The sequence below is a fragment of the Protopterus annectens genome, chromosome 2.part1 (genome assembly GCF_019279795.1).
Source record: "Protopterus annectens isolate FY-2018-M chromosome 2.part1, PAN1.0, whole genome shotgun sequence".
Classification (NCBI taxonomy): Eukaryota; Metazoa; Chordata; order Ceratodontiformes; family Protopteridae; genus Protopterus; species Protopterus annectens.
Genome location: NC_056729.1, coordinates 882,902,507 through 882,922,661, shown reverse-complemented (window position 1 = coordinate 882,922,661; position 20,155 = coordinate 882,902,507).

The window sequence follows — 20,155 nt, the reverse complement described above, 5'->3', positions numbered from 1 at the left end:
ATCTAGCCAATCTGGAGGTAGAGCTCTCTCCAACCAAGACTGAACTTGACAGTCATGAGGAGAAGGTAAACATTTGCACCACACCACACTCATCACATAGTCTCACTAAATCTACACCACCAAAATCCACACATAGTAGCACAAAAACATTCGTGGAGCCTCTCAATAATAATCTGTCTAAGCAACAGAGACCTCCAAAGAAGAAACGCAAGCAACCTCCATCCCCCAACACAACCCAAATGACACATAGCCCACAGACTCAGTGTGCCACTCAACCACAGCCAATAAGGCAAAACAACGTACCCAACACACTAGTCATAGGTGACTCTATAGTAAGGCACACTGATGTCCCACTCACCAGACTAAAAAAGGAGAAGGTTACTGTCAGCTGCCTGTTGGGTGCCAGGATCCGCCACATAACCCATGCACTCAGGCCACTCCACAACAAGTACAAATATGACTCTGTCATTGTCCATGTTGGTGTGAATGACCTGAGACATACCTCCCTGGACTACATGAAAAGAGACATGGAAGAGCACTCCGATCTTGTAGCCCAGGCAGGTATGATCCTAGCCCTGAGTAGCATTCTGCCATCACCCCAAATGATACTGCAATACAAGGACAAAATGATTGACTTCAACAATTGGCTAAGCTTCCGGTGTCATTCTAAGGGGATCCAGTATCTGTCTGCTTGGGATGACATGGTCGACAGACCACGATGCTTTGCCTGGGATTCCGGATACTGGCTAAGGCTCTTGCTGCCCCTATAGTGCCTTTTTTAGGCAAGGTTCAAATAACAAATTCACCACCATAACAGGAAAAGGCAAGCTAAAACTGAGGGTAATGCTACAAGTCTAAATCTCAAAATGCACTCACTCGAGGCACTCCTTAAAATGGAGAACATTGATATCTGTGCAGTGACTGACACCTGGTTCAAGGCTCCAGAGAGCACCCCTACACTACCAGGCTATAACTCATACCACACTTTTCGGCCATGTAACCTGGAACAAAACACCAAAGGCAGAGGTGTGTCCATATTCATTAAGGATATCCACACTTCCAGGCTAGTTGCTCAGCATAATGCATCAGAGGTTATCCAAGTGCAATTAACTCTGGGCAAAATTGCAATCATAACTGTAGCTTGCTACAGATCCACCAGCATGCCCCAGGATTCTCACTCCTCTTTTCTTGATGCACTGGAAAATATTAGGGTTCAACCAAGCACCCTAATAATGGGCGACTTCAACTACCCCACCATTAACTGGGAAAACTACTCATGTACTAACTCCTTAGCTCAACACTTTCTGGAATTCATAAACTCCATTGCCCTGGCTCAACTTATCCACAGCCCCACCAGGGGCAACAATATCCTAGACCTAGTCATTACCAACATGAGTGACCGGTGTTCCACACCTGAAGTTAACTCCTCGATGGTTCGATCCGAACATAAGCTAATCACCCTTGATATCCACATCCCGCCCCCACCCCCCATTAATGAAACCACGGTAAAACATTTCTCCAAAGCCAACTTCATGCTTCTTAAGACAGAAGTAATGAACTTCATGACACCCATGCAGATGGACAATACAGTTACACCTGCTGAATCCTACATAAATGCACTCTATAAGCACTTACATGAGTGCATGAATCGTGCTATCCCAAACAGAACCAAGATGCTATCCTCCAAAAAAAGGAAGCCAATCTGGTGGTCCCCTGCCATAAACAAACTGTACAACAGAAGGAAGAAACTGTTGCAAATGAGAGTAAAATCCCATGAGTGGAGGAGCTCCCTGGTCAGCTACAGTAAGAAGCTGAGATCCCCTATAAGATCCTCCAAAGCTAGCTATGAAAACAAAATCACCACAAATTCTAAGGACAACCACAAAGCATTCTATAGCTATGTCAAGAATCTCGATGGCAACACCCAGATCTGCTCTGAGTTACAGCACAAAGGCATGAAAATTACAGAGCCAACTGATATTGCCTACATCCTGGCAGATAAAGTTAGCACTGAATCTATCCCCCCTCATCCCCTAAAGGGCCCATATCAATACAGGAAGAATGCAGAGTCCCTGTAATCACAACTGTGCAGGTAAAAGCTGCACTCTCTAAAGCCAAAAACACATCATCCATGGGACCAGACAGCATCCCAGGCTGTGTTTTACACGAACTCCAGAATGAACTGGCTCCCCACTAAAGCACCATGTTCAATAATAGCCTTGCATCAGACTTTGTGTCCACTGAATGGAGCACAGCAACAGTTATTCCACTCCACAAAGGGGGAGCCACCACTGATCCCGGGAACTATCGACCTATTAGCCTGACGAACCTGGTCTGCAAGGCCATACGTATCATCATGGAACTCATAAACAAAGACATTGGTAACCTTCAAACTCTGGATCCCACCCAGTTTGGGTTTGTGAAAGGCAGATCATGCCTCCTGAACCTGATCGACTTCTTTGAGGCAATCACCAAAGCCGTAGATGAGAGTAAGGTTGTTCACACAGCCTATCTTGACCTCACCAAGACTTTCAGCACCATCCCCCATTCTGGAATTATAGCTAAACTCACTAAACTAGGCATAAATCCCTACATCACAAGATGGGTTGCCAACTGGCTCACTGACAGAACCCATACTGTAAAAGTTGCAGACTCCAAATCTGACCTCAAAGCAGTGACAAGTGGAGTACCACAGAGTTCCATCCTAGGACCTCTCCTGTTTAGTATCTACTTCTCTGAAGTACGGGCTAACACCGAAGGCCTCTGGCTAATGAAGTTCACAGAGGACTGCAAACTAGGAGCCATAGTCAAGTCCTCAAATGATGTGGACATCCTACAGAAGGGTCTTGCTGAGACAGATGCCTGGTGTCAGAGCCATGGCCTCAAGCTCAATGCCAAAAAGTACAATGTCATCCCCTTTGGTAAAAACTCTGTACCCAGGAACTACCACATGGGCAGCAATCTACTTAACACTGAATGTGTGATAAGAAACCTTGGGACCCAGGTGGACAGTAGTCTCTCCTTTGATAGTCACATTGCCACAGTAGTCAGGAAGTCCTGCTATGTGGCACACCTCATTATAAAAGGGTTCTCATCCAGGAAAAAAGAGGTCATTGTGCCCCACTACTCGACACTCATTAGACCCATTATAGAGTACAACACCCCTTTTGGAATGTACCTCACAAGATATCTGCAGCAGCTGGAAAGGCTACAGAAGTACCTCACAAAGAGGATTACTGGCCTCAAACAAATGCCCTACACTGACCACCTCAAAAAACTCCAGACATGCCACACCTAAAGGAATCCCAATCCTTCCGAGCTACATGCTCTAGGGACCTAAACCTTGTCACCACAATAAACAGGACATGCTGGAGGGATAGATTCCTGTCGCAGAAACTTCCCATACTCTGAAACAGGCTACCCATCTATGTCAAGCAAAGTTCTTCATTAGCAGTCTTCAAGAAAAATCTTGATGAGTAGATGGGAAATAGGAAATACACCTCGAGGATCACTTTTGTGTCTCTGCTCGACAGTGGCACAGGAAAATAACTTTCTTGGGTGGCGTAAGCCAGGGGAACCTTGTTGGCTAGGCTTATCTAGGCCCTTGGGAATGATAGCCTAGTACCTACCTATGAACCTCTTAGAGCATGACATCTGGACAAAGTGGGACAAAGGCCCATAAATATGGACAATTTTTAAATATTGCTCTTACAAACTTAGAAAGTTGATAAAATAACAGGTTTTGCATTTGCATGGCTTTTCTTATGGATATGACATCTGATACTTGCATGTCTATCATAATTTTCTAACTTCAGTCTATAATGGTTTGCCACTGATTTGCCATGAAACCACTACTTTATGTAAAACGCACCAAAAATCTGAGACAAATATCTGGATATTCAGTGAATATCTGTACAGTTGAGAGGTATGATTCAGGAAGAGTAAATATTGTATTTACCTACACTTCTGTCTTTTGCAGGCATGTGGTCGGATGATTGAACAGTTGTACACAGTTTATTAGTATACCCTTCATACAGCTACTGGCAACATTTCCTTACCTGAAAAACTTATGGGAAAAATATCTGTTAACACTACCTGACTGTTTTTACATTTATTCCTGATTCCTTGTGTGTAGGTATACACACGTTAGCACCACCCCCTGGATTCGAACAGTGTCTGGGTGTGCAAAATTAACACAGTTATTTCTCATCACACTGAGCTACTCAGGAACTGCTGTATCCTGTTTCAATGGTTTCTGCATCTTGGTTAGACAGTCTGAACTTGTTGTTCTGTGATGTATACATGATGGATAGTTATTGTACTGTGCATTACTCCTTTGATTTGCTACAACCTGGAAAGCAAAGGTTAAACACAAGACAATGCTGCATGGTACACACACTGATACTGGACATATTCCTGTTCAGGGTTCAGAGCTTAGTGCAGTATATATTTCACATTTAATTTATATCTCGTTTTACAGCTACAATATCTACAGTTTCTCCTAACACCTTGTTCACAGATGCACCTCAGTTAATGTATGCTGCCACAGACATATTTGCTGTGAAGAACCTGTATACATTCTCTATATGTCTACAACAACATACCAGAATAAACACAACAGTTTAAAAAGTCTTTATTGTACTTCAATATTTGTCAGTCATACTTTATTCAGTTCACACAGTAACATTATACCTACTAGCAGTAAGGAATGTACTCGTTATTAACTATTTTAACAAAATACTGCAAAATAGATTTGTACTCACCAGCCTGTCAGCACAGCCTCAGCAGTCTGTCACCATGGGCTTCCATGTTCACAGCCCTCTCTCCTACAGCTGTAGGGGAGAAAAACACACATTATGCATATCTGTCTATCACATTCTCAGGCTAGTATTCACTACAAACTAATTGATAGTGATACTTGCACACTACTAGAGCATTCTGGGCCAGTCCATCTTGGATCCACTGGTCCAAAAGAGTGCCCCCTTCCTATGTTTTAGGTTGACATAGTGGTGCCATACCTGCTCACCATTCCGGGGGATGCCAGTAGCACTGGTGAGGTCACGTGCGAGATCATCCCAGACCTCCGCTTTGTATTGGGATCCCTGGTACTGGCCCTGCAGCAGTCTTTCCTCATGGTTTATAACTAGGAGTCCAACCATGACCCTGCACTCCAGAATGTTCCAGTATTGCACCCAAAAGCACACTCCATCTCCTACACCAACCATTGTATCTGCACAGATGGACTATAACAGATTATGGCTGTATTCCAACATGTACAAAAACCACCTGGCTCCGTGGTAGGATGAAACAAAAGTCTTTATTAGTTATAAAAAAGTTTGCTCAAGGTAACTCAAAAGGTTTTACATCACAGTAAGCCACCTTAGAAACTTGGTACTTCCTTGTTGTACTGGTAATACAGGTGAACAAATACCAAACGTTTCAAGTGTGTTTTCAAATAGCTTATATAAAACTAGCTGGTGTGTTTACACACTGTGTATAAATCCATCAAGTCAAAGTACACTCGGCCAGAAAAAAGCCTCTCTTAAAAACACTAAGAACAGCTGTACACATATAAAAGCCAAACAATATAAAAAGCTGGTGTATTTAAATAGTTCAGTACCTTTTCCTTGAGTAATGCCAAGTTGAAGGACAGTCTGCTTACACCAGAAGTGTACCACCATAGCAAGAACCACCAAAAAAAACATTTTTTGTCAAGTGGTTCCCTTAAACAAATGTTTAAAAATGTCAAAGTCCAAACCCACACTTGAAGTTCAAGCAAAATCGCTGGTAAAAAGAAAAGTCTATTTCTCACCCCAAGTGTAAACTGTCAGCACACTGCCATGAAAGTTCTAATGGAGTGACTGAAAAAGCATCCACATTGAGTCAAACGGTCAAACCAGCCACATGGTAGCAAATTCAAAGAGGCAAGTTGCTTTTGAAAAGTTTGTCCAGCAAAGGTGCTTCTTTAAATTGTAGAACTTCTTTCACGCTGTAGAAACCAACAGGTAGATGAAACCAAACAGAAGAAAGTACTTGTAAAGCGCTTTTCGTTCACTTCAGTAACTGAACTTCCTCAGACAAGTTTTTAATGATTTGTCACAGTTTAAAAAGAGCTCCTTTTGGTTACTTAACCTATCAGGGCTGGCAATTATTTAATGCACCTAGTAAATTTAAAGTTATAGTACATAAAATTCACAACAGTATCTCAAATATTCAAGTCTGTATCCTTAGGTTACACTAGACCATGTTAATGTGAATCAGAAATTAATTTACAAAGTTGTATTCCCACCAATAGTACCCAACATTCATTCTCTATCTTTGTTTAGCTGTACCTGTAAAACAAGGTCCAGGTTACAAAACCTATTATAGTATGAAATGCAAAATCCCAAGTTTGTATAAAAAGTCCACTGTTAAAAACAGTCTTATTGGAATCTACAAAACTAAGCACAAGTAGAATAGTTTAACTTGTGTGTACATGTATACACTCAACTTTATTTACTAATATAAATGGGAAAACTGTACTCTCAGTATTCAGTCTCTTTGTTGTCACATAGTGAATATTTAATGGAAGCTCCAAAAGTAAACATGTATATAAGTGTGCCCCATTATCTATATAAACTTTTAATTTTTAGTATACAAGCTATACTGCAACTATTCCAAATGTTTACACGTAGGGGGTACCCTGGATACTTTTTGAAGGACATTTTTGAGGAGCTTATAAGAAAAAGAACTACAGGGACTTATAGACCTATTCTTAATTGTCTCACATCATTTAATAACACCATGGGCAGTACAGTGGAATTACCTCCTGTAGATGGTGAACTTAATACATCCAATACTGGATGTACAAAAGTAAATTTAATAGGGGAAGGTAAGGTTAATTCAAGTAAATACCAGTTAGCATTTACTTTTACATACACACCTATAGCAAGTGACATACAAAGAGTGGTGAGTAAATGTTGGTACTACCTTTCTTTAAATAAGGAGATTTGTGACAAAATTGGGGAATATCCCTGTATTAGTTTCAGGAAAGGAAAAAACATTAAACAACTTTTGGAAAAAAGAAACTATGACTACAACAACAAAGGACCGGGAGGCACACGTAGGTGTGGTAGCTGTAACCAATGCAAGTACATAGTTACTGGGAACTATTTTAAAATCAGGAATGAGACATTTTTCACTAGGGGTACATACAACTGTAATACTAAAAGTGTGGTCTACCTTGCAGAATGCCAATGTTGTCAAGCATTCTATGTGGGCAAAACCGACCGTAGGTTGTGGGACCGGATATATGAACACATATACGCCATTAGTAAAAAGAACATTAATAATGCACTGGCACAACATTGTGAACGAAGGGCAGGCCACTTCTTTAAATTCAGAATTATTTCACAGGTTGCAAGTACCATGGGGAACAGCAATGGAACTGATGTATGCTTAATAAAACTTTTGTTAGAAAAAAGTGAATTAAACTTGCAACTTAGGTTTAATGCACACCAGGAACCTGGCTTAAATGATAGTTGCAGTATAGCTTGTATACTAAAAATTAAAAGTTTATATAGATAATGAGGCACACTTATATACATGTTTACTTTTGGAGCTTCCATTAAATATTCGCTATGTGACAACAAAGGGACTGAACACTGAGAGTACAGTTTTCCCATTTATATTAGTAAATAAAGTTGAGTGTATACATGTACACACAAGTTAAACTATTCTACTTGTGCTTAGTTTTGTAGATTCCAATAAGACTGTTTTTGTGGACTTTTTATACAACCTTGGGATTTTGCATTTCATACTATAATAGGTTTTGTAACCTGGACCTTGTTTTACAGGTACAGCTAAACAAAGATAGAGAATGAATGTTGGGTACTATTGGTGGGAATACAACTTTGTAAATTAATTTCTGATTCACATTAACATGGTCTAGTGTAACCTAAGGATACAGACTTGAATATTTGAGATACTGTTGTGAATTTTATGTACTGTAACTTTAAATTTACTAGGTGCATTAAATAATTGCCAGCCCTGATAGGTTAAGTAACCAAAAGGAGCTCTTTTTAAACTGTGACAAATCATTAAAAACTTGTCTGAGGAAGTTCAGTTACTGAAGTGAATGAAAAGCGCTTTACAAGTACTTTCTTCTGTTTGGTTTCATCTACCTGTTGGTTTCTACAATGTGAAAGAAGTTCTACAATTTAAAGAAGCACCTTTGCTGGACTAACTTTTGAAAAGCAACTTGCCTCTTTGAATTTGCTACCATGTGGCTGGTTTGACTGTTTGACTCAATGTGGATGCTTTTTCAGTCACTCCATTGGAACTTTCATGGCAGTGTGCTGACAGTTTACACTTGGGGTGAGAAATAGACTTTTCTTTTTTACCAGCGATTTTGCTTGAAGAACTTCAAGTGTGGGTTTGGACTTTGACATTTTTAAACATTTGTTTAAGGGAACCACTTGACAAAAAATTTTTTTTGGTGGTTCTTGCTACGGTGGTACACTTCTGGTGTAAGCAGACTGTGCTTCAACTTGGCATTACTCAAGGAAAAGGTACTGAACTATTTAAATACACCAGCTTTTTATATTGTTTGGCTTTTATATGTGTACAGCTGTTCTTAGTGTTTTTAAGAGAGGCTTTTTTGTGGCCGAGTGTACTTTGACTTGATGGATTTATACACAGTGTGTAAACACACCAGCTAGTTTTATATAAGCTTTTTGAAAACACACTTGAAACGTTTGGTATTTGTTCACTTGTATTACCAGTACAACAAGGAAGTACCAAGTTTCTAAGGTGGCTTACTGTGACGTAAAACCTTTTGGGTTACCTTGAGCAAACTTTTTTATAACTAATAAAGACTTTTGTTTCATCCTACCACAGAGCCAGGTGGTTTTTGTTCATAGTTTAATCAGCACATATTCTGTTATCTATACATTCCACACAAAATTTATCAACACATATTCAATATGCATGATGCATCATTTAAATCATTTAATTTATTTCAACATCATCACAATATAATAATGGAACATGTTTCATTCAATTTTTATATTTTTTTATTTTTTTTGATGTGCAATATAGTTTTGTTCAGCAAACATTCTAGTAATTCTATTATTTTTTAGAACAATCATTTTATGATAATCATAAATAATAACATTATAAATTTTCTTTTTATATAACATATATATTACACAAACATTTACAAATTTATTGACCTTTCTTTGCTCATATTTGTATATTTTGTTTTGATAATTTACCATTTTACCATTTTCCTCAATCACCTCCTTATTAACATCATTACATCAAGGTTGTGGCTACTATTCACATTCTGCATTACATTCAATCCATTAATTTTTATACATTTTGACACCATTATATTTTTAAAAAATCATGTATACTTTTTAACTTTATAATTTGTCATTTAATTTTTATTTTTAATAATGATGCAAATTCTGCAATAATAAAACAAAAATATTAACCATTTTTTTGTGTTATATTATAAAAATTAATTGTAGTTTGTAACAATGAACATTTTCCTTTGTTCATATATGTTACTGTCTTCATATTCATAGTGCTTATATTATTTGCTATAAGGTTTGTATTTTTAAGGCTCATATCCACTATTATTTCTCTATTCTGCCATATAGTTCTTTATTATTATATTCTTTATATTCTTATTTATACCCACATATTTATATTATTTATATCAGTTATAATTCTAAATCTTTCTCCATTATAAAGCTGAGCTGACTTCATATGTCTTGAATATCTCCCCATATTTTTCAACCAGCCATTATATTTTTAGATAATTAAAATATATAATTATTTCCCATTATTACCTTTTTTAAAATATTCTAATCTAATTAAAATAAAATATATCAATAATTTTGTATCATTATCTTTTATGTATTACTATTCAAAATAAATTTAAAAAATAAATTATCATACCATCACCATGACCATCAGAAAACTCATCAAAATTATAATCTCAAATAATCTAAAAACCCACAGAACATAATAACCTAAAAAAAGCAAAAATTAAAAGATGTTAATTTCAAATATAGCATAAACAGTAACTTGCAATAAGGCATAAAGTAACTTAATCATTAAACACCATTAAACAAAATTCCAAATTATTAATTAAAAAAAACAAAATTATTCATTAAACAAAATAAAACATTTTATAATGCTAATATGTTTTAAAGAATGAGAGCTTCTCTAAGCATAATATCAAAGCCCATGTGGTGTAGAGATTTGGTGTGAGGACTCCACTACATCCATAGCACAAAGTGGATATTTTGGAAATCTCCCTAAAATCTTAAAACTTCATATGAGATCTGTATCATGGAACATGATACCCAAACTTAAAAGCAAACAGCTCATCAGTAATAAGATTAATAGTTAAAGGCCAGCAAAATGAACTTTATGAATAATGGGTAAGGCAAAAATTTTTAATTTTTTAATAATTATTTTATTTATTTAAAGATTTTGCAATTTTTCTGTTCTTAATATTTATTTTTCTATTTATATCCATTTCTCACTAAAGCTGTTTTCTTTTGCTTTTAATATTTAGTAATTCTCCTTCTTTTGCCTTATTCTCTTTTGTTACTATTATGTTTGGTTTGCAATATACCAAAATGTTATCTCGATGAATAGATGCACATACCATAATTTCCTCAAAAGATTTAATATACACAACTTCCTAATATGTTTTTTTTAAATTTCAATTTATGGTTTCTACTCAATATCAATTTTTTTATAAATTCCCATTTATTTTTTCTATAAAATATTTTTTTTATTCACAAAATCTTCTATAATTTTCCTTTCACATTGTTTTCCACAATAAATGGTTAGATAATATATTCATTTTATTTTTACATGGAGGTTGATAAATTTTATTTATTTATCTTCATGTCCTAGCAAACGCCTGTAAACAATAGTTCAAAACTTTCTTCACTTTCCATTTCACTTATAAGTGAAAATAGTCCATTTCTATAAACACTAAATATAGTTATTTCATTTAACAGTCAGAAATATCGTCTTTTTAATCAAAAGAAAAATAAAACATTTTTAATTCATTTTTTGACTGGCTCTAATTAGTCAGTTTTACATATTTTTAGGTATAAAAATTAATTTTCTCATTCTTTTTGTCCTTCAATTAAACAGATTCTTTAACAATCTAGTTTATAATAAACAAGTTAACTGCTTACCTTCTTATAAACTGTCCCATCTACCTTTCTCTTATGTCCCCAGTTATTCCAACTGTTTCTGTTCACAACCTTGATCTCATATCGCATCTATATTATTTTTGATATCCTTCTCTGTTTGGTGCAGTTTATGTAGGTGCTTCTGTTGGTCTCTCAGCTGTCCTTCACTTCAGTTTTTCCCCCTCCCAGACTTCCTTAAGTTTGCCAGCATATTTTTCTGAACTGGGATATTTTTCTGAAGCGGTTCTCTTTTGAGGGAATATTCTTCTGAAACTTTCTCTGAAACTAAAAAACAAACCCTCTTCGCCCTTTCTCTCTCTCGAGTTCTCATTTGACTTTTTCTTTGTCTTTTCTTAGCTCATTTCATAGCTATTTAATTTTGATTTTTTTTACCTGAAAGAGTTTTCAGAAAATGATCCACTGTAAATTGGATTACTGTTTTAGTTTTTGTTACAGTTTAGTTTTCATTTTAAGTTTTTTCATCTCTGTCTCTTGTTGATAGTTAGTAAGCCATTCTAATTCTCACCTAATGCTTCAATCAGAATTGACCGGTTGGACTTCATGACTGTTTCATTGGCTTCTTTGTGATTGTAGATGAAATAGAACTGGTGTTTTAGGTGCAGAAATCTCTAGGTCATATCAAATCAAACATCAATAGTGTACTGTAGCTGTTATGTAGAAAGTAGCTCTTTGTTTTGAAAAAGTTTGGAACACAAGTCCTGTACATCTGGATTATCAGTCATAAATATTCTATTTGCCTACATATTGAAGAAATGTTGTTTTTTTTTCTTTTTTTTTGAATTTTATGATCTCAAAGCCTGAATCTCCTATGGCTTCTGGTGCTGCATTCTTGCGTGTTTGCCCCTACAGTTGATGTACCAGTGTAGGCAAATTACTTAATATTTTCTTATTTTCTCCATTATATTTTTTCATCTCCAAGCTACCTCTCTGAATATTCATTCTGGGCAGCACACATCTACTCACTTGTACTAAACAACAACAGAAATATATAAATATAAACAACAAAAACCAACAGAGACCAACAGCTGTCCCACATCTACCTTCCAATAAAATTTTTTTTGAACAGGTCCTTTCTCTAGCCGTATACATAGCAGCAGAACACAGTAAAAAAATAAAAACACTACTTAATATATACAAAAAACAAGTAATTAATCAATTATATAATTAAACAATCAAATCACATATACTAAATGTATTTAAAGTCATAGTCTTAAACAAGACATTGCCATTTGTTCATAGTTGGTGATGTTTATTGGTGGAATTCGTTGTGTATTCCAACATGTGCCATTTAAACAGTGTGATATTCCCACCCTTTGCTGTCATTGGACCATTTTGAAAAGGTTAAGCTCTGCTAAGCAGTGCACAAATCCGCTAAGCTGGTTTTAACACTGCTTAAAGGCGAAGGTGTTGACCAATGTTTAACAGTGCGCAAATCCACTTAGCTGAACTACCTGCTGCATAGCATTCACTCTTAGCAATAGTTACACTTGCTAAGCATAGCTGAGCATTGCTAACTATTGTTCACTTTTAATTTTTTAAATATATCGGAGGACTGACTTCATTTATTAAGTGTATATGATGCACTTTACATGACTTCCCTATATGTGCCTTCCTTACATTGGCAAGGGGTGTGACTATACTGTATGGGGCACTTGTGTGTACATTTGTGGTTTCACATGTTATATGCACTCACACTTACATTGTACACTAGCTACACTATCCTGGTTGACAAAAAACAGTTGCTAAATAATTTAAGTTTACAAAAATAATTTTAACACTACTTTCCCATATAAAAATAAGTTGCTTGTCTTGGTACTTGAACCATGAACACCTGCATGTAAAGCCATAACTCTAACCACTACACTACCTCAGCTTGGAAACTTTACCTCTATATTTGTATTTATCTCCTATAGGATGTTTAAGCTATGGTAAGCGGAGGGCCATAACATGCACACCAGCTTAGGTATGCTTAAACATTTCTTAGCTTAGAAAAATAAATATTATATTATTATTATATTATTATCTTATATAAGTGAGTACTGTGGTATTCTGACAAGTCATTGAGGACTGCAATTAGGAAATAATGCATACATTTGGCTTTCAGGCTTAATACATATCCTATTTTCTATCAACTTTCTAAGCTTGTGAGGGCAATTTTTCAGAAGTGCCCCTATTTTTATTGTTTTTTCCCACTATTATTTGTGCCTTTGTCCACATGGACAGCTGTCAGGGGATATTGGCATATATTTGCTTTCAGACTTCTATCGTTCGGTAATTCATGCTAATGCATGACCTGTTTTCTATCAACTTTCTAAGTTTGTGAGGGCAATATATATTATGTGTCCATTTTCAGGGATTTAGCCGCCATTATTTGTCCATTTGTACACATTTCCTGCTTTAGCAGGTTTCAGAGGTGTCATACGGCACGTTTACAATGCAGGGGGTGTGTCACAGAACCTGTCACACACCTCCTGCATTGCTTTCCTGCTGCTGTGTGTATTTCAATGTCCACGGACATTGAAATTATTATTTATTTGATTTCAGTCTCTGCAGACACTGAAATACTGGCATAATATTAGAGTAATTCTCTTAATATTATGCCAGATCCTATTAGAAAGTGCCATACAATACTTTCTGAGTGCAGGGGGTGTGTTCAATGTCCATGCACTACTTGAACACACCCTCTGCACTCATGCACGGTTCATGTCTGTGTAGGTTAAGTAGCAGTACGCCTTCATGAATATGCAAGGCACGCTGCTGTGCTATACGGACACGAACTACTCCATGCAGGAACAGTGCTATTCCTGCACTGAGTTTATTGAATCCCAGGGATAGTGTTTTATATTATCACAGGGGTGGTTAATATTATAAAAACAGTGGAGACGGTTAACACTGTCTCAAAGAGATACTTACTCAAATGCTATCTGTCTGCACAGTCCTCATTTTATAATACACACCACTGAAAGAGCATTGAGCAAGTTAGTCACTGCAGCCTGGAACACCTGTCTTTAACTACTCACAAATGACAAAACGTATCTGCAGTTACAATCTCCCTAAAACCCCACCCCATATATTTGATATAATTTAATATAAAAATCTTAATAAACCCCTTTACTACTCTCTATCTTCTCTATTCCTCCCACTGTCCTTGGGTTTATTGTACATACTGGTACTGACTATATGTGTTTTTTAATGTTAACATCCACACTGTATACAGGATGTATCTCTATACATTATTATAGCTCCTTTCATTTGTATATATTGCTGTAACTCTAAATCTTACACAAGATATTCCATTTAAGTGTTATCTGTGGTCCTCTGACCCTGGGTAATGGCTGTAAAGGGCCATTTAACCATCCCAATCACCTAGTTATCAAATATATAACTTATAGAATAATATAGATAATAGCTAACAATATAAGACAGCACAGTGGTGCACCGGTACCGGTGTCGCCTCACAGCAAGAAGTTATTCAGTTTAATTCTCAGCTAGAGTGCCTTCTGTGTGGAATTTACATGTTCTCCCTGCATTTGTGTGGATTTCCTCCCACGTTTCAAAGACATGATTCTGGAGCATTTCTCCCCAGGCCTCTGCTGAAAATTGGCTTTGTTCCAAGGTAATCAAATGTTAAATAAATAAAAATAATAAAAATATAGCCTAGGTTAGTCCAGAGTTAACCCACCTTGTCATCATCAAAAGAGTATTCTTCAGTGCATCCACACAGCTTCATAGTCTACTGAATAGCATCTTATTGCATTAAGGGGAGCATTCCAAAAGTGCACAGTATGAGTGTTGAATTATCTGTCCTCAACTTCTAAATGAGATCTAGAAATCTGAAGCTTTGGGTCCTTTATTTTTTTTGTGGGACAATAGGTTTGTCAACTGATGGCAGAGATTGTGCAGGACTCTAAAGTCTGTATTTAGATGTATATAATTCATCCTATGTTATCAATGGACAGCAAATCCAGGGTAGGTAAGTTGAGACAAACCTTGCTGCTCTGTGGCAGAGTCAGGTCTGCCTCTCAATGTCTAACTTGTTTAATGAAGACAGTACTGCAATAGAAAATATGAATGAAAATACTAGTTGTGCTGTAGCAGTTTTTTTATTGTTGAGTAAGGTATCATGCAATGTTTCATGCATTACGGAGCTCTCATCTTTTATTTACCTCTCTTAACTGTGTAACCAGGTAGGCTATTAGCTAATCATGTCACAGAGTAAGGTTGCATGCCATCTGAAACACTCCAAATGGAATTTTATCAAAACTCTGACTTCAAGAGGGTAGTCCTGTCTGTGCCTCATTCAGTGGCCCAGTTTACTAAGATCTGTGTACTACATTCACATAATGTGCACAGTAACCTGTATTAGTACTCTGGAATTGCATCGAAAAAGCTCAAGAATTATACACAGCAATCACCCCAGCACTGTTGGATCCCTTCTATGTTAGAGTATAGAAGGTCTACAGTGTCTACCTAAAATAAGAAAAAAACTATGCAAATGACTAGCAGTTTGTGAACAGCACTGTTAATGTAGCATGAAGGTCATCATGGGTGTCATCTAATATGTCGCTGTAATACAACTGTAGCAGAGGCAGGACATAGACAGGGCACAGAATATGTACAGCATATTCCACTCAGAATAGGGTTATCCCAGCCTCAATGCAATTGTCAAACATGTGTAATTACACAGAGAAATACTTACACACACAGTTGTACACATGCTGTTGAGTAAATATTGTAGTCAAGATATGCATGCACAGTTGTAGACATATACCTAGACACAGACCAGGTAGAAACACAAAAATAATAGAAATAAATTAAAAAAATAACATATTATTCATGTAATCTACCACTGCTGTTGCTATAACTTGATTGCTCTATAGTTGCTGTAAAATGCAAGTGTGAACTGTCCTCCAGTAGGGTCTTCAAAAATATTAGTTGAGGGACATCATACATAAAGTACCAGTTTATAATAAAATACTAAGCATGTCCAGTTTACAGAAATGGGTAATGAGGTACTTGCAAAGTCAGAACTCCATGAACTGTATAACCCAATCATTTACACTATGTGTTGTGCAGTTGCATAGCCTTTTTATTCCATATACCCCTATATTAGTAAATACAAACAATGCACAATACAACCCTCATAGATGTACACACACACACACACACACACACACACACACACACACACACACGTGTGTGTGTGTATGCAGTTTCCTATTATGTAAAGCATGTATTCACTTCTGGCCTCCTATATTTAGCTGCATATCACCCTGTTCCCTTTATTTCAAACCATTCACATTTGCACTAACTGAACACTTGCATAATACTCAGCATGCTATTCAATGTAGCTCTCAATTGCAGTTACTCCCATATTTCATTCTATAGAGCCCACAACCTTTACAAGCTTTCTGAAATCCATCTTTTCAAGCAAACATACATAAAAGTATGCAACCCATGCCACAAACTATTCACAGAGAACAAAGAACAAATTTAAAACCAAGTGGCATTTATATTCCAGCTCTCTCTACTGAGTCTATGTGATGACATTCACCCCAACTCAGGTCCAACCACAAAAGCATCTCCCATAATGTCCCACACAGTCATTAATAATGTAACACTTCACTCCTGCAACTTAAGTAATACAAGTCTAAAATGTATACACATAACCTTAGCAGTATCTGTAGCAACGTAACTGAACTGCATGCTTTCATATCTCAATACAACTCTAACATCCTTGGTATCACAGAAACTTGGCTAAAATTCAAAGTCAAAAACACTGAAATCCTCCCACCAGGATATATTATCCTTTGAGCAGACTACATAGCAAAAAAAAAAAAGTGGTTTAGCTATTATATACCCAAAACACTTGAACATATCCCTTTATCAGAAAAAGTATCCCTCATTCAATAATGCAGAGATTCTTATTGCATTATTGAAGCTAAACTACTATAAGACCATATTATCATAGCCTTATACATCCCCCCTGGCTATAACATCAGCTCAGCAGAGGACATACTGTCCAGAGCATCTTTCAGTATATCCCAAGTAACCATCATCCTTGGGGACCTTAACACAGACTGGCCCAAACTGTATCTGATATCCCCACTATCAGTATTAACCTGCAGGATTTCTCTCATCTCTTCAATATACCAACAATATAAAGCAAGACTTCTTCTAAGGCCACTACTCTTTATAGGATTCTCTCAACTAAACCCAGTAATATAACCTAAGTGACCACCTTCCCAGTTTTGCTAACAGGCTTGTGTGCAATCCTGTAAAACATCACAGATACAACAATGTGCATAACCTATCCAGTTTTAATGTAGACAATTTCATCTCTACTGTCAAGCAATACAATTGGAATATGCTAAAAAAAATCACCCCTTAGATAACTCGACTGCCTAATTTAACAAAACCTTTACCAAAATACTGAATGAGCATGCTCCTATTAGGAGACAAAAAGTTAAAATTAATCCTGCAATACGGCTATCTAAAAACAGTAGGCAGTTAATGGTGCTTAGAGACAAGGCCTGGAAAACATGGCACACCAAGAAATCCCACAAATAACTGCTATACTACAGATGGATAAGAAATAAAACAAAACATACTATAAGGCACAAAAAAAATCTCTACTTTAACTTACAGCAGGCACACTAAAATAATCTTAAAAAAATCTGGTAATCCAGGCCAAAGTCAGCAACCAAGACACTAATAATAATAGTCACTAATAACTTTAACAAAAACTTCCTTCAATCTTTAGACTCACTTATCAAAGACAACACCACCATCAAAGCACACCCCCATCAAAGAAAATCCCATGGATACTCACTTCTCACTCCAAAGTGTTAAACACCATCACCAAACACTATTACTAAAACTCTCATCCTTAGGTCTCTCCCCTCTTCCTTCTCTTGGTTTAACAGCTACCTAGCAGATAAATTCCAAGCAGTCAAATGGCAACAGGATTGTTCTTCCTTTCTACCCATCACTGTAGGAGTGTCACAAGTTTCCTTACGTGGACCCCTCCTGTTTTGCATATTTATAAATGATAAACACACTGCTTTCAAGCATGCCACTCTTTTACAATATGCAGATGACTCTACACTCATCTGCACAGCCTCTAACCTACAATAACTTCAAGAAATTACTCAAGAATCATTTGCATCCATAAAATCATGGCTAGACAATTCACAACTCTTACATAACACACCCCTCCAAAAAATGAAACTACTAAGTTTCACCCCTAAAACATTCTCACAAAGAAAAACTATCATCAGAATCACTTCATTAAATAATACCCTGATTGAACAGGCCCCTAACACCAAACACTTAGGAGTCACAGTTGCTAACAACTTGAAATATGACCTAAACTTCCAAACTTATCACAATATCCCACTAAAAGACTGGCTACTTGTAAAGAACAAAGCTATACCTAACAGACAGAACCAGAGAAACCATACCTAAAGCCTACCTTCTTTGACTCTTTTTTTACCATACCCAAAGAATTTGTCATTCTTATATTTATACAGTTTTACTACTAATCTCTCATCTTTTTCATTTATCCACTGTAACACTTTGTACAAATGTAATTAAGCAGCATATATTACTGGGTTAATTAACCCTAAACCTCCTTCCTCTTTTTTGCATACAAATCTCCTCTTTTATTTTGTTTAAATCTAGAACCCCCATGTAAATAAAACAACTATCAGGTTGGAGCTAAGATGGCCAACTGAAGGCAGCAGACTTTTACAGCTCTACAAATCTATTTTCAAAAACAGGAAATAACTAGGGTATTGTAACAAAATGTATCAACTATTATTAATAATAGTCTAGTCTTTAACTTTTCCAACTTTGGTAGATTTATACAAAAAAGTTTATGTCAAATTTAATTGGAGACTACATCATCAAATGAAAATGAACAGCTCTAAGCAATGCCATTCTGATATAATCCTGAGGAAAGACATGCAGATAGTGACTTCTACTGTACAAGAACTATCTTTGAAAATGGATGACTTTCAAGAAAACCTGAAAAACCTTAGAGAAAATTGCCTTAAACAAACTGATTTATTTAAAGAACTTCTTCAACAACCTCAAACAAAAATATCAAACATTGAAACTTCCTTTAATGATATTGATGGAAGACTTAAAAAAAATCTCAAACTGGCTTTCTCCTTAAACAAAACACTTGGGTCCTTAATAAAACAGATTACTTAAAAAACAGGGACAAAAGATGCAACATTAGAATTTTTGGTCTTCCTGAAAAATCTGAAGGGGAGGGCATTATTTCCTTTCTAAACTCATAGATACCTGAGATTTTGGACTTGCAAGATTGTTTCTCTTTGGCATAGAAAGAGCTCATAGAGCTATAGGGAAATGAGCACCAGCATCAGCTTCATCACCACCAAGATCCATAGTAATAGCATTTCTATCTCATACAGATAAAGAACTTGTTCTCAAACCTGCCCGGAGAAAAGGCCCTCTGAAGGTTAAACAAAATCAAATCAGATTTGATAATGCTTACTCTACCAAAGTCATGGGCATGAGGAAGAAATGCTGGCCTCTTGAGTTGCTAACACAAAATAATATCAACGCTCAAATCATTTACCCAACTAGAATTAAAATTGACTTGTCATTTGAAGTAAGAACCTTTAATAATCTAGAGGAAATGTCTTCCTTCATCAAAACCAATAACATAATTCCTATTCCAGAAGACATGGACTGGTCACCTCCTTCATTGAAAAGATCTTCAGAAAAGAATTCTTGGACTGACTTAAAAAACAAAAAGCAAAATATTGAATCTACTACTGTTAATAATGCTGAGTGTCTCAAAGTATCAACTTCCAAATGACTCTTGTTTTAGCAAATGTAATAATGGTTTGTTTCTATCTAATTTCAACAATTCCTCATTTTATTAATTTCCAAACAAG